This window comes from Fukomys damarensis, unplaced genomic scaffold (assembly GCF_012274545.1).
Source record: "Fukomys damarensis isolate Sample0158 unplaced genomic scaffold, DMR_v1.0_HiC HiC_scaffold_7, whole genome shotgun sequence".
In the NCBI taxonomy this organism is placed as follows: Eukaryota; Metazoa; Chordata; class Mammalia; order Rodentia; family Bathyergidae; genus Fukomys; species Fukomys damarensis.
The window spans coordinates 7,822,618-7,837,760 of record NW_022900919.1 but is presented as its reverse complement, the minus strand read 5'-3'; the positions used below and the strand labels follow the sequence as shown (position 1 = coordinate 7,837,760).

The following is a 15,143-nucleotide window of genomic DNA, read 5'->3' as shown; positions in this document are numbered from 1 at the left end:
ACCAATTAAATTATAAAATCTTTCTTATTTTTGTCTCATTTATTATTAACCTTTCATAGCAAACTTTAGCTGTTAAAATCTTAAAGTGTTCTCTTTTTTTTTTTCCTGTCTTCAGATTGTTACATCTTAAAATTTGACTGGCTTCCTGTAGAATAGTATTAACCTTGAGTTTTTATCAACAAAGTACAGAAAAGAGCAAGTTAACCCTATAATTGTAATTGAAGAATTTGTAATGCACAAGAAGGATTTTAAGAACACCAATTAAACTTAATTTAATTGAAACAAAGATACATTTATCAAATAGTTAAAATTTCTAACTTGATTTTTCTTGCAAAAAATCTCTTGATGTCTGGTAAAACACAATTGTAGTTTTTCTGACTTGCAGTGCTTTTTTCTATTTTGTCTTTCAGAGTTTTTTAACCTGATTTTAATCTATTAGAGATTTATTTTTTTATTTTAGTTCTTTCTAATCTGAGTGCAAGCCCTGTTTTATCTTTTCTGAGTCCCATCATGTTTTTCCATGTGCACCCTCCAGTGCAGTAAAGCTAAACAATTTGGTTTTTGGCCCCCTCCCCACACCTTCAATCTTAGCAACTCAGGGAGCGGGAGGCAGCTCGACCTCCTCCAAAGGGGAAACACAGGGATTTGCCTGCAATGATGTCACATTTTCTGAGAGGCAAGTTCACCATGGGAAAACAGCAGATTTAGAAAGCAATTGTTCTAAGACCAAAACTAAATAATTTTTACTAGCAACTGATTACTACGGGGCAGAAGTTTGAGCAGCTCCTAGAGCATAGAAGGCTCCAGGTTGACAAAGTCTCGGGTAAACAAAACAAAGGCAGATAACTTTCCTTTTGTCTAGAGTTTTTTTCTGGGGGCCAAGTCTGGCTTAGCTGAGACCATGATAACTCACAAAGTTTCTTAAGCATCTTTGGTTGCAGTTTTATTTCATAGTCCCCCACAAAACCTTTATCAAAACTCTGAATTATGCACTTAAGAACAGCTAGTTTAGTATTAGCATTTTCCATAACCATTAGATATTCCCTTGTCCAGCGACTCAAGACAAACAAAGGGTGGGGTGCTGTTCCAGAAAACGGCCTCATTCACTCCTCAGCCTGGCTCTGAGATTCCCAGCTCTCCCAGGCCCACCTGGACCAAAGGAGAGTTTCCCTTCGCAAGAGTATCTGTTTTGTCCTTTCTAAGTGTGGCCACAGACTCACAGGACTGAACCACACAAGTTCTGCAATGCAGGAGGGCTTTTCAAGTGCAAGCACTCCCTCCCTTTGTTTTGGTGCACAGACAGGCCACTGATGGCTTTCATAGCTCGTTTCACTCACTCTCCTAACCAAGTCTCTTTCACACACACAGTCACACAAGAAGTTAACACATTTCCTTCCTGGAGCCCCTTCCAAAGACAAACTAGGGAGCAACCCAGGGGATTTCACCACTCAGACGATTTCACTCACTAGCCTTCTTTCTGCTCCACTACCAGTGAGCTGGCCTCCGAGTCCTAGAAAGGGAACCCAGGAAATCCTGGGGGCACGCCTCTTCTCTTCCAAGGAGGAGGACAGTTGCTCCCTCTGGGAGGACTCTGGTCGAGGCCCAATATGGGCTGTGTCAGTTATCTCTTTCCTTCCTGGCCAACGCAGCCGGATGTTCTTCATAAGCCTGGACCCAAATATTTATATAAGGAAATTGGTAGGGGTGGCTGGGGTACCCGCTGACTTTCCCCATATAGCTCAACAGAGGCCTGACTCAAAGGAGCCCTTGGTTAGCCATTCCAATTGACAAAGGGAGTGAAGCTTTCCATGAGAGAATTTAACCCCATACTCGTCCTCTTGCTCAGGGGAAAAAAAACCAATTTAAAATTAGTAAGAAAGCAATCCAGCAGGGCATTCTTGGAACTGGATCCTCCCAGCTTGTCCCTAGGAATGAATGCAAAGTTAACACTCAACAGACAGGACACAGACAAGACAAACAGGCGCCACAAAAAAGGCTTTGATTCTACCCGGATATCCTTTTCAGGTCCGGGGTCAGGGGAGGCTTCCCGGCTTGTCAGCCACTTCGATCCTGACAAACAGACAGTTGCAACTGGTCCAAAGCTTACCTCCGGAGGCTTTTCGGGTCTATGTCCAAGAATCTCCTGCCGGATCAGCTACAGAGAGATCTCGGATGGATTTACAGTTCCCACCCAGGGATCTCGCTGGGACCTCCAATAATGTAAGACCTAAAGTCTCACTTCCACTCCGAGGAGCGTGAACAGCCAAAAGGGCCTTCACGATGCCAAATCCTATAGCCCAACGATGGCTCCGGATGCAAGACCCAGGGCCTTACTTCCAGGAGCCTTGAATAGCCCAAAGAGCCTCCAAGATGCTGGGACCTATAGCTCAGTAAGGTTCCGGGAGCTCGACGGAGGAACGCGAGTCACCCAGGAAGGAACACACCAGGCTTGTTGGTAAACAGACCTTTATTAGTCTGGCCAGATGGCACTCTCAAAACTGAGCAGCTCAGAGAGGCATATAGCACAGGGGTTAGCACAGTTTTTTAAAGGCAAGGGAAGAGGAATGCAAGTACAGCAAGTGGGCCAGGGGTCAGGGGATTGGTTTTCTGCCATCTATCTAAAGGAGTCAGCTATACGGTACACCTGGCCTTTCAACTCCAGACCTCAGGCTGTTCTGTTCTAACGAGGCCTTGAGTCGCTATCTTGTTTGCCTGTACTGGGCTTCCATACACTCTGTTTTAATTTTATCTTGGAGCTGGGTAGAAAGAAATGTGTGCTGCTATATGCTGGCTAACTAGGGGTTACATAGCGGTTAGAGTCCCACACCAGCAAGCAAACAACTCTGGAGCAGTGAACACCAGCTACGTGTCCTCTGATTCAACTCAATTCTGAAACTAGTTACCTGGAAATAGCATTAGATTCCATACGGTTGAGGGGTCCTCTTTTTACTTAAAATGCCAGCCTCAAGTCCCAGATTATTTCACATGTGATTCTGTCAACTGACATCTGGCCTCTCACACACCCTCTTCAGGTTCAATTAATTTTTAGAGTGGTACACAGTACTTAGCAAACAAATTTTCTAGCTTATTATCAATGCACAGGATATGAGGAACAGATGCATAGGGTGGGGCACAGGGGAAGAGGCATCTACTGTCCATGTCCTCTCTGGACATACCACCCTTAGAAATCTCCATTTAGCCAACTATCTTGCAGCTCTCCCAACCCTGACCTTTGGGGGGTTTAAGGAGACTTCGTTACATTGGCATGATTAAGTCATTAGCCATTGATGAGCAACTCAGCCTTCAGTCCTTCTGACCTCTTTAAGGACTGCAGGTATGGCTGAATGTGTAAATGTGCAAATCATACCTTGGTTCTTCCGGGGATCAGCCCCCAACCTGAAGCTACCTAGGGGCTTTCAGCCTTCATCAGCCAATTCATTAGCATACAAAAAGACTATCACTTCCTAGGTTCCAAGGATTTTAGGAGGCCTATTCTGGGAAACCGGGAAGAAGACCAAATATATATTTCACAATGTTACTTGGATGTTTTAATTACATTTTAAAACTGTGACCATATTGATCTTGCATTCCAATGTTGAGAATGTTTTATCTTTAAAGTTAATCAGAAAAAGGAGTAAAAATATCCTCAGATTACAACGAGGTGAACTAAATAACTATCAAGACCTCCTGATCTGGAAATAATAAGATGTACGTGGAAAACTACTAGGAATTTGGTACAACAGCAAAAGACCCAAAGGTGTGGAGTGGTAGATTACAGATTACAGATAGGTGCCCAGGTAACCACAGTGTATTCACCTGGCATAGTTATTAATAGTTCCCCTTTCTTTCAGAAGTGTTTTGTTTTAGACAATAAATCATATGGTCACTCTCATCAAAGGCTGATGAACCAAGCAGAGTTAGGTCACAGAGTTTGGATTCCATCTAAGCATCTTGGACCCACTGAAGAGGGGTAAAATTGGCAAATATTTTAGAAAGATTACTTTTGTAGCCAGGTATCCTGTGAGCCCATTTGGCATTTCTGCCCACTACAGAAAGGGGCCTCTGCAGACATAGCTCTTTAATTCAGTGCACCAACGGCTGGATCTCAATCCTCCTACATAGCACCACTGCTCCTGAACAGGAAAAACCTTGGCAGCTCTGCTGGCAGTGAACTACATTTCAGGGGATGGAGACACAGGAGATAATCAGAAGTTTACAGTAGTAGATGCAGTCATAAGTGCACACTGTGCTAGCACAGTGGGTCAGGGGAAGGAAGATGCTGGTATTAATGGCAACTGAGTTAGGGTTTTCCCCAATATTGTTATAATGATTACTATGCAAAACAATTTGTTTGTTCTTTAAAAGCAATGCAAGGCACTACTGATTATTTGGCCCAGTGCAAAAGCCTATGATATTATTAAGAATTCCCACTCTAAACTATTCCTAATCAAGATCTGTTGAAAGGCATCACAGTTTTAATACCCAACAAGTAAAAACATTTAAAAGTAGACCCAAGGAAAGCAGAAGCTGGGGACAGCCCCCTGGAAAATGTAGTTCAAACAGAGAATGAATGAATGATAAATATTATTCATTCTTTCCCTTAAAGCATCAAGAACTCCTTCTTTTACATCAGTCTCTCTCTGTATCTGTCTCTGTCTCTGTCTCTGTCTCTCTCTCTCTCTCTCTCTCTCACACACACACACACACACACACACACACACCCCAACTCAAAATAAATGATAGACCCAGGTATGAGGGTGAAAATTATAAAACTCTTAGAAGAAAATCTTGGTGACCTTACACATGACACCAAAAGTATAATCAACAAAAGAAAAAACAGATCAACTACACTTCATCAAAGTTAAAGTCTTCTGCATTTCAACAGATATCCATAAGAAAGTGAAAAGAGTCCAGAGAACGGGAGAAAATATTTGAAAACCATATACCTGATAAGGGATTTACATTTAAAATATATAAAGAATGCTGCTTACAACTCAGTAATAAGAAGGCAAACAACCCAACTTAAAAACTGGCTAAGGATCTGAATAGGCACCTCACCAAAGAAGATGCACAAATGACCAATAAGTGCAAGAAAGAATGCCTCAATTATTAGCCACGAGAGAACTGCAAATCAAAACTATGGCCAAAAATAACCTTTCATACACACTAAGATGACGGTAACAAAAATGATAAGTGTTAGTGAGATATGAAGACACTGGATCCCTCACGTGCTGCTGGTGAGAATGTTAAATGGCACAGCTGCTGTGGACAACAATCTACAGTGCCTTAAACTGTTAAATACAGAGTTTACCATATGATCTAGCAATTCTTACTTCTAGGTATCTATTCAAGAAAATTGAAAGGATTCATTTTATAACCTGGTTGATCCCTGAAAACATTATGGCCAGTGAAAAAGGCCAGATAAAAGAGGCCAACAATTGTATGATTCTGTGTATGTGAAATGTTCGGAATAGGTAAATCTATAAAGATAAAAAGTGGGTTAGAGGTTCCTTAGAATGTTATGTGTGTAGTGGGGGAAACTGTGGTCAGAGGGGAATGGAAAGTGATTTCTAAGGGAGGGTGCAGGATGTGGGGGACGGATAATGATAATGTCCAAAAATTGAGTGTGGTATTGGCTACACAACTCTGAATATACTAAAAAATCACTGAATGGTAAACTTTCACTAAGTCAACTATGTTGGACTTGAATTATATGTCAAACAAAATGAAAAAGTTAAGATGCTTCCTTCTCATATCCATCTCTCTTTTTAAACTTTATACCTCTTAATCCATAGCTCATTCTGAACTTCATGATAGTGCCTCCAATTCTTTCATTAACTAGACTTAAGTTTTACCTTCCTGAGCAAAGCTTGTGTCTACAAACCTAGAAAAATACTGTAACCGAAAGGCTATAATTGGATTCGGACATTAGCATGATATTAAAGTTCATGACTTTCTGGAAGGAAAAAAATAGCATAAAAAGTAAAAACAAACTCTGGCTATCCCAGATGATTTCCCTTCCAGTATAAAAGCATCCACGAGACCTCCACAAGCTAACATGTTTTCTCTAGACAAGGGCTGTTTAATCCAGGCTGTCTCTTCAGCCTCCCTCTCCATCATTTTTTTCTCTCTAGGTGAGACCAGAGGCTAAACAGAGAAATGAGGTTGAGAGGCATGGGACAGTACTCTCCTTTGATCCTCCAGGTCATTTGAGGCTGTTAGCAGAAAACAAGTCACATTCTGTTGGCTCTGTGATAGCTGCTCCTATGGTAACAAGCTCATGCTAGCCAGTAGCCACTAACTCTGGCATCTTTTCACTAACCTTAGTGCTTTAGATAGGCCACTCTGGAGGTAGCTGTCAGTATGCAGTCCTCAGAGAAGGTAGGGGAAATCGCCACTATGTGTGGAGTCAATTCAATGTCTTTCCTACCATGAAAGCCACAGTGGACAATTCTCCACCCACAAGTGCAGCACTGAGCTCAGGCTCCCCTTTTCTCAGGAGCTCAGATCTGTAGCAGACTGTGCTACATAGCACAGCAGGAGCAGATGGTATCCTGCTCAGGCTGCTGTTGCTACTACTGAAAAAACAGTTGTTGCTTTTCAGCCTCTTGGCCTTCCCAATTCCCTTGGCTTCCACTGTCATGAAAGTCTGGTCCACCAGCCCCTCTTCAGTGACATGAGTCATCTCCAGTCAAGACCCTTGTTTGAGACACTAAGAAAGAGATGACTTCTACTGCTTGCAGCCTAGATCCCTGACAGACACATTAAGTATTCTGCTCAACATCCTTTACTAGAATTGGTAGCTCAGAGTCAGTTGTCTGCACCTGAAATTTAGCAGGGGTGCCAATTCATAAGATGCCCTTCTAAAGCATACACAGAGAAGCAGGAACTTGCATACACAACTGAGGAAGGTCAGGCAGGGTAGCATTTACCCATTTCTTTTATTTAGCTTCTGACCTCACCTTTCTGACAATGGGCACTGATTTGGCCCTTTTCCTTCACTTTCCCACTTCTGCCTCTGGTTTACCTAAGTTTCAAATCTGACAGTGGTACTCACAGTCACTGCTTAAGGCTTTTGTTTGCTTTTTCCTTTTTGTGGTTGTTCTGTATAAGAGAGTCTGCTGGATTCCTTGACACAGCTTTACAAAGGTACTTGATAATGACAGGCATTTTACCTCACAGTAAGAAGGTGTGGCAGACTGCCCCACTGATTATACCTAAGCAGTACAAGCTGCAATGAGTTAACCCCAGGACTGGTTTCTTTTAAGAAGTGAGTCTAACCAAAGCATATGAGACAACACACAGCTGAGGTCAGAGCGACTTTTACCCAAATTCCATTCCCAGTCTAACATAAAAATGCTTCGTCTCTTCTTTTACAAGCCTTGCCTGCATTAGCAATGTATCCCTAGCAACTATACATAGTCCCTACACACAGTCCCCTCACCACAACTTAACAATAATTTTGTCACCAATAAATATAGATGGTTCTGGCTGTTCAGGGCCTTTGCTTGCTCAGGCCCTTGTTTGCTTAGGCACTGGTCATTCCAGTTCCTTGTCTCTATCTCTTTAATTCTGTCTCTAAGCCTTTCTTCTCACGCTGCATGGTAGCACCAAGCAGGAGATCGGGATCCATTATAGAGGTGCTGGTACAGAAGGAAGATAAGTACATGCTGAGTTAACTCAGTACTGCAGTACTTTACCGATACCCATATGGAAAGACAGTTACAAAGTATCAGAAAGGGAAGACACTTATATTTTAAAATCTCAAGTAATTTCTCTTTAAAAAGTATTTGCAATAGTGACTCTGTCACTTTGGTCAGTCAGGGAAGCCCATAACTCCTATATTAAACTCTTATCCCTTATCTCTTCTTTATTCATTTAGCTTAATTCTAGGCTTTTCTGGCAATTTAAAAATAAACTTTGTTTAGTGCCAAGCACAGCAGCACATCCCTGGAATCCCAGATTCTAAGGAGGCCAAGATAGGAAGATCACTTGAGTCCAGGAATTCAAAGCCACCTTGGGCAACATAGCAAGACTGCATTTCAAAATGTATTAACTAATTTTCAGTATTGAGTTGGTATTCTCTTGGAAGCAAATATATTTTTTATTTCCTTAATTATTATCAATTTCTTTTTTCTCTTGTTAATTAGTCCCTTTTTTTACCTTCTGTACATTCTCCGAATGCAATTTTTAACGATATAGAAATATCTGAATTGCAATTTTTATTGGTATAAAAATATCTGAAGCTGTATATGTATGTGGGAGTGTGCTGGAGATTTAACCCAGAGTCTCATAGGAGCCTTTTTAAATTTATTTTTATTTTGAGACAGGGTCTAGCAGAGTCACTAAATTGCCCAGGCTGAGCTCAACCTGTGATCCTCCCGCCTCAGCCTCTCAGAGTGCTTGGATTATAGAAATGCACCACCACACCCAGTTGAAGCTTTTTTTTGTTTTGTTTTTTTGGTACTGGGGATTGAATGAAGCTATTTTTTTAAAAAAGTATTTGCAAGGAAATGCCTGCGGCTATTTCTTTGTGCCCTTGTAGAAGTATTATTATTAAAAGCGACAACTTAGCTTCAGCTGTGTTTTTTCACCTGCCAATGCTGAAGAATTTTTAAATCTCATTTTCAATTCCACTTGCCAAAAATTCATAGGCAGATAGTCTAACTAATGTAGGGTTTTATGGCTTATTATCTTCTGACCGCATAGAATCCAACAGGGTAAAGGAAACCTGTTGAGCCACTTCTTTTCATTGACACCATTAAATCTGACCTTGGGACTGAAGAAATAAAATCGAGCCACAAGGTTATCACCATTTGAAGCAGTATTTATGTAAAGTACTAAAAACATGGCACTACCGCTTTTGTCAGGGTAAGAATGCCAAGTCAAAGCACTGCAGTTTCTGCTAACTAGTCATCCTCCCCACTATAAATTCCACATCAGCTTGCAAGATACCTCTGCAGAACATGTCTCTCAGATAGAGAAGAGTAACAGGAAAATATCTCTGCAGAACAGAAAATCTCAAATACAGGACAAGAAATGGGAAGCTGAGTAGATAAGTGGTATATTTCTGAGGGAGGAAGTAAAAGATACTCTTAAATCACCTAAAACCTCTGTGTTACCACAGTTGGAGGACGTGAGAACTGGTGAGAGCCTGTGGAGATGGGGTGACCTGCCAGATTACACCCTAGGATTCTCTGGTGAAGAGAGAGCTCTGTTAGAAGGAGGACCTGGTCTGCCTTGGTCACTATTGTTTACCAAGAGCTGGTCAACAGTAGACAATAACTATTTGTTACATGAATGGACAGGGAGGCTTACTGAGGCTAAAGTACATTTTTGAACAATAAGGAACGATACTATAGCCAAGAATGATATCTAAGTTAGTTATCTACAAACAACTTCATTCTCATTAGCTGCAAAACAATTCTTAAAATTTGGTTCTATGGTCAGATAAACATGTTTATCTACATTTAATCTGTGTTTTCTTTGGAACTAACTCTACAAACTTAGTCATGGTAAACTGGTTATGCTTCTTAGATAAAACACAAAGGAAAACCTTAGCAGTTTCTTGCTTCCTGTGAACTATATTAAGAACTGAGCCAACCATAAATTCCAAATCTAAGAGCATGTAAAATTGTAAAAATGATAGAACAACTACTCCAAAGAATAGTATTGTGATTAAGTGCGTAAAACATCTGTAAATGCCTGCTTTAAGAAAACCGAGGAGAAAATGAAAAAAGAAACTCCTACACGAGAAGCAATTATAAGATAAGATTATTAACCTATAAGATAAAAACAATTTTAAGCAATTCTCTTATATTAAATTTTATAACTACATCAATTTAAAGCCTTAAAGAAATTCAGAATACACTTAGAGATGAAAAAAAAAGTATTTGTAACAAAACATGATGTCACCTCAAAGTTGTCCTTGAGGGGTATCAAAAGATTTCCAAGGATCCATTAATTCTGCCTTTCAGCTACAGATCCTGTATCTACTCCAGTTTTACCTGAGAATGTGGCTACCCTATGTGGGAGGCAACATTTCCTGACACAGCAGTGGAACTGATTTAGGTAATCTCCTTAAAGAGCAAGCTGTGTGTCTTGGTTTTTCTCTTCTTTACTGAGAGTTAGATTTGAAGATATCAAGATAGGTAAAACCTTGGAGGCCAATTAGCTCATTAATCCTGATCCACTCATATCTGGATCATTCTATGTAAGAAATGAATTTCTACCTTACACAAGTCACTGAATTAAGTTCTCTGTTATAGTAGTTTACTTAGACTATAAGGAAACTTAAACAAGGACTATATATTGCTTCCAGGTAGATTATAAAATCTGGAGACATCTACTCATCAAAAAATACCATTACAAGAATAAAAAGTTTTATTACAGACTGAGAAAAATCTTTGAAATATATGCAATACAAAGAATTTGTATCTAGAATATGTACGTATGTATGTATATAAAGATACATTACACAATAAACATAAATCAGAGAACTTCTCCCATAATAAGTCAATCAGGGACCTAGGTTTTAATATACCACCTAGTGAGGACTTAGTATTTTCTCTGCCTATGGAGCTTCTGCCAGTTATCAATGCTTCTATGCTCCAATCTCAACAATTTGCCTCCTCTCAAAATACAGGTCCAATCCCTTTGTGTGTTTTCCCGTTGCCAGCTAGTTCCAAAGGTTTGTTAGTACAGCAAGGGAGAAAAGGGTTTATCTTCCTGGAAATGGAGAGTTCAAAGTCCCAAGACCTTACTGATCCAGTTTGACCCTGTCAGGCACAGGACCTCCAGTGAGACACTTTCCAATGAGGAGTGCTCCCCAGCACCAAAGAAGGTAGAGCTGTGGCAAGTTCTAGAGGGCTGGTTTCCAAGAAATTCTGCTGTCACCATGACTCCTCTTTGCATTTCAGTCTTGAGGGACGTTGTTCCCTGGGTGCTCACTGTCCCAGGGAAAATGACTGATCCTTTTATCTGCTATTACTATATTATTTTAGCATTCTCACTGGTAAATCACTCATCAGTCCAGTCTTAGTAAGGTTTGTCTTTCTTTCTTTTGTGGTACCAGGAATCAAACTCAGGGCTTTGTTCTTGCCAGGCAGGTGCTATACCACTGAGCTACACCTCTGGCCCAGAACTGACTGTTTTCTTTTCTTTCTTTTTACCATCAGTCTGTCTTGATTGAAAAGTCCAGCCATTCTCAGATGCTTATTCTAATACTAGATAACCAAGGCTGAGGGTCTCCTGAGCAAGACAAAAGATCTCTGCAGTTCATTCACCTCAAAAAGGGGAGCCCTCTCATTTTCCCTTCCAATGCCATCTGTAGAGTTTGCTTTACTTTGCTGTGTGTATAGGTCAGAGGATGAAGTGAAGTTGCAGAAGATATAATTCTGTCCTCTTGCTCCCACTGATTCTAAACCAGATGAATATCCCCAAGAACCAGCTACCACTTTCTACTAAGGCAACATTTTTCATAGTTTCTAAACATAGTTGGGATATTTTCCAGCAAAACTAGTAATTCCCTGAAATGTCGATTTACCACCTGCAATCCATTCCCTTCCAGGACTGATATACCTTAGCACTGTTCCACCAAGTCATGTCATAAAACTTCACATAATGGCCTTGATCGAAGTCATTATCCATCAGCCCTTTCCTAACCTAAACCTTGAGCCAATGAAATATAATCCCTAGGAACACTCCAGGCTAAGTTCTTGTCTATTATGTGCAGAAGAAACTACCTGGAGAAGGTCTACTCAGAGCTTTACTGTCCAGAATGTATCCAGCGCTGTCTGGAGACAGTTCCCTCCCTGTCCTCTCCTTGCTGACTCCTCTAGAACTGAAACATTTGTAGGGTAGCCCTAGATGTCAAGGCCCCTGCCTCCTTTTCCAGTCACCACATGCCACCTTTCCCCTCACTCTTGGATCTGGCAAGCATGACTGGTTATTCTCTCTGATCCTGAGAATAAAGACAAAGGTCTTTCTAGCTTTGCAACACATGCACACACCAGTCCTTCTCTCTACAATGTGCTTCTCTTCTCACCTGCCTTCATCCAATTCTCTTCCTGATCCCTCAGGTCTACACTGAAGTGTCTATTGGTCTTGTTTTATTCTTACTATTTATTTATTCATTTATTTATTTGCACAGGGATTGAACTTAGGACCTTATGCTTATGAGGCAGGCAGCAACATCACTGAGCTAAATCCCTGGCTTGTTATCTACACGGTCTTTATCCAGGCATTCCCAGAACTCTGCTCAACAACCCCAAAGCTGAATGAAAGACTCCTACAAGTTGCTGCTCTCATTCCTGCTCCTATTTTTCACAGCATATAAAAATTGTAATTATATATTTGTATAGACTGAAATCTGATTCTCTATGCTTTGAGATCCATGGAGGGGGTGGGCGGGCTACCCTGGAGTTCCCAGGTAACTTCCACTCATTTAGATTCTTCTCCAAGCTATTGTTTTCCAGACTCTAGATTCTTTGTCCCAGAGAAGCTGAGTTGCTGGAACTTATTGTTCTGCCACTTTTTTTTTTTTTGCATCTATAATTGTTTTCTCACACAAGGATTGAAATCAACAAAAGCAAGTTTTCTTCTAAAAATCATGGGCTGGGGATTCAGCTCAGTGGTTCCACCACCTGCCTTGGAAGCACAAGGTCCCAAATTCAATCCTTGGTACAAAAAAAAAAAAAAAAATCATACATCTAGTCTAGCCCTATAGATGTATAGAAACCAAGACCCAGAGAAATAAAATTGTTTAATTCAAGCAAAACAAGGGGTAGGCAGTATTTTTCCAATACATACCCATTTTCTCCTCATTAAAAAGTGTTAGTAAAGTGATTTATTTCAATTAATATTTTAAGACATTATTTTAAAAGTAAATATTTCATATATAGAAGCTAATGACTGATTTTAAGTAAAGCCAATTATTACTTACATAAAACCATCACATTTTCACACACACAAACAGCTGACTGTTGGAATCTTGTATTTTAACAGTTTCAGAGATAATACAAAGTATGTTTCCTTAGTCAAAAGGAAGGTAAGCATTTGAGATCTACCTATAAACTGACTTTAGAGTCTGGATGTAACAAAAACAAGAGGATATGAAGTTTCATGAAGCAGTTTCTCCAAAATGTTCTTCTTTAAGACCTCAAGCCCCCTCACCTGACCTGACTCTCTGCTTTTCTCTATGTCCCTGTTGTTAACTGGACATGGATTGCTAAAGCACACAAGGGAAGCAATCCAGCCAGGCAATTTCCTTAAACTGGTAACATGAATAAGACTTGCAGAAAAACAGGTATAACAACAATAAGAAGGATGCACAACAAAGTTATAAAATAGGTAAGACTTTTGAGAATGTAAAATTTAGGGTTCCAAGTAAAGGGGTTCAAGGTGACTGAAACTCTTAGGAGAAAGTTCTACAGAACTCCCCCCCCTTTTCTCCTATTACCTTTAGGGTTCTAAAATAAAAGGAGTGGTGTCACAATATTAAGTAATTTTAACCCAGTTAGCATCATGTCAGCATTTCCTTTTCAATTGCTACTATATATTATGCTTTTCTTTAGCTGTTCCTTACCAGAAAGCTTCTCCCTTGCCTGGTGAGTCACATCTTGCTTCACAAGCCAAGTGAGTCCAAGCAAAATCAAAGGAGCTGGGAACCTGGTGCCAGTGACTCACAAGGGACCTGAGGCAAATCACCTACTTCTGTCTCAGTAACTGAGAGACTAAAGGAATGGCTTAGTGTTTGCAGAGACCTCCTGTGTGCTGCTCAAGGAAGCTTCCTCATTGTGTCATCTTGTTAGGAAAGGTTTGGTCAGGAAAGCTACAGTAGAAATGGTAAGAATAAAGCAAAAAGTGAAAACAAACAAGCTAGCAAAAGAAAGAAAAAAAAACGAATGCAGAGCTTACTATACCACATCAAGTAACTCACTTTCCAAGAGCTACAAATTTAAGAGATTTGAAACATAAGCTTAGAGTTCTTTTTTCACTCAAAAACATACAAACCAACCAAGAGAGAACTGTAACTCTGGAGTCAAGAACCTTGCTTTGAAGGTCAGCTCTGTCACTTAATAGCTAGATTAATAGATCTAGCCTTAATAGATCTTGGGCAACTCTTATCGCTTTGAATCTTTGCTTACCTTCCTGTGAAATGGAGCTAATTCCACATATTACAAGGACCTATGATAGAATTAAGGGACATTAGCTATACAGATATATTTGAGCACAGTAAAGTGATAGATAAAAAGTTATGTCATATTCATTGTTATATTACATATAAGAAAGAATTAGTTGATTAGCTGCAAGGCTGGTTTAAATGATAAGATTAAATACTAAATTTATCAATATTCTCCAGGGAATGTGAGAGGTGACCACCCAGCTATCTCACAGGGCCACCTCACTCCATGTGTCTCATAGTCATTGGTCTCATATCCTTCGTTCAGTAAGGGAAGCCTATATGGTAAGTATCAACTACGCTAAGCAAAAATCCAGGGGAAAAGTCCTAGAGAAGCTGTATTGAACAGTATCATGTCATTCCAGGCTTTCGAATGATGAAAACTGACAGGTGGGGAATCCCAGTCCCTCCATCCCCACCCCAATACAGTGGGGTAGCATTTTTAGGACAGGACAAGTGGGAACCCACAGCTTACTGGCTTACTGAAAAGAGAAGTCTGGGAATCCAACTGCCATTTTCAGCCTCTCCCAGTTATATGACCTAGGGCAAGTGACATATTCTAAACCTTGATTTATTCATCTGTAAAACAGATGTAATAATATTTTATAAAGTTTGAGTCAGGATTAAGTAAGGTTACCTGTCTAAATCACTTAGTGTAATGCCTGGGATATAACTAGTGCCCAATAAGCTAAAAGTGTTAAGTCTTGGGGGCACTGTTTACATGTCCTCATCAGTGGCCCTTTCAGATGACATGATGATCAGCCATAATCTCACATTTCTAACAATACCCTGATGGATGTGTAGGACCCAGAGAAAGTGTTGGTGGGGGAGGAGCTCTTCTGAGGGACTAGTGTCACCTGACAGGGTAACTCACTTCCTCAATGACAAAAGTATTCTCACATCATGGAATCTGTCATGGGCAGTGACATCAAAGGCATCATATATTTAATGAAAAAAAACA

The 15,143-nt window shown here is 40.3% G+C and overlaps 1 protein-coding gene across 4 annotated transcripts in view; it reads right to left on the bottom strand.

Moving 5' to 3' along the window:
• Cers3 (ceramide synthase 3) overlaps positions 1-15,143 on the bottom strand; it is a 111,670-nt gene that overhangs the window by 73,546 nt on the left and 22,981 nt on the right. Inside the window, exon 2 of one of the 4 annotated variants that reach the window (XM_033761065.1) lies at positions 13,586-13,831. The exons of the other annotated variants lie outside the window; for them this stretch is intronic. The gene's annotated coding sequence lies outside the window, so the exon portion shown is untranslated. The remainder of the gene's footprint in view (positions 1-13,585; positions 13,832-15,143) is intronic. 4 annotated transcript variants of the gene reach the window in all.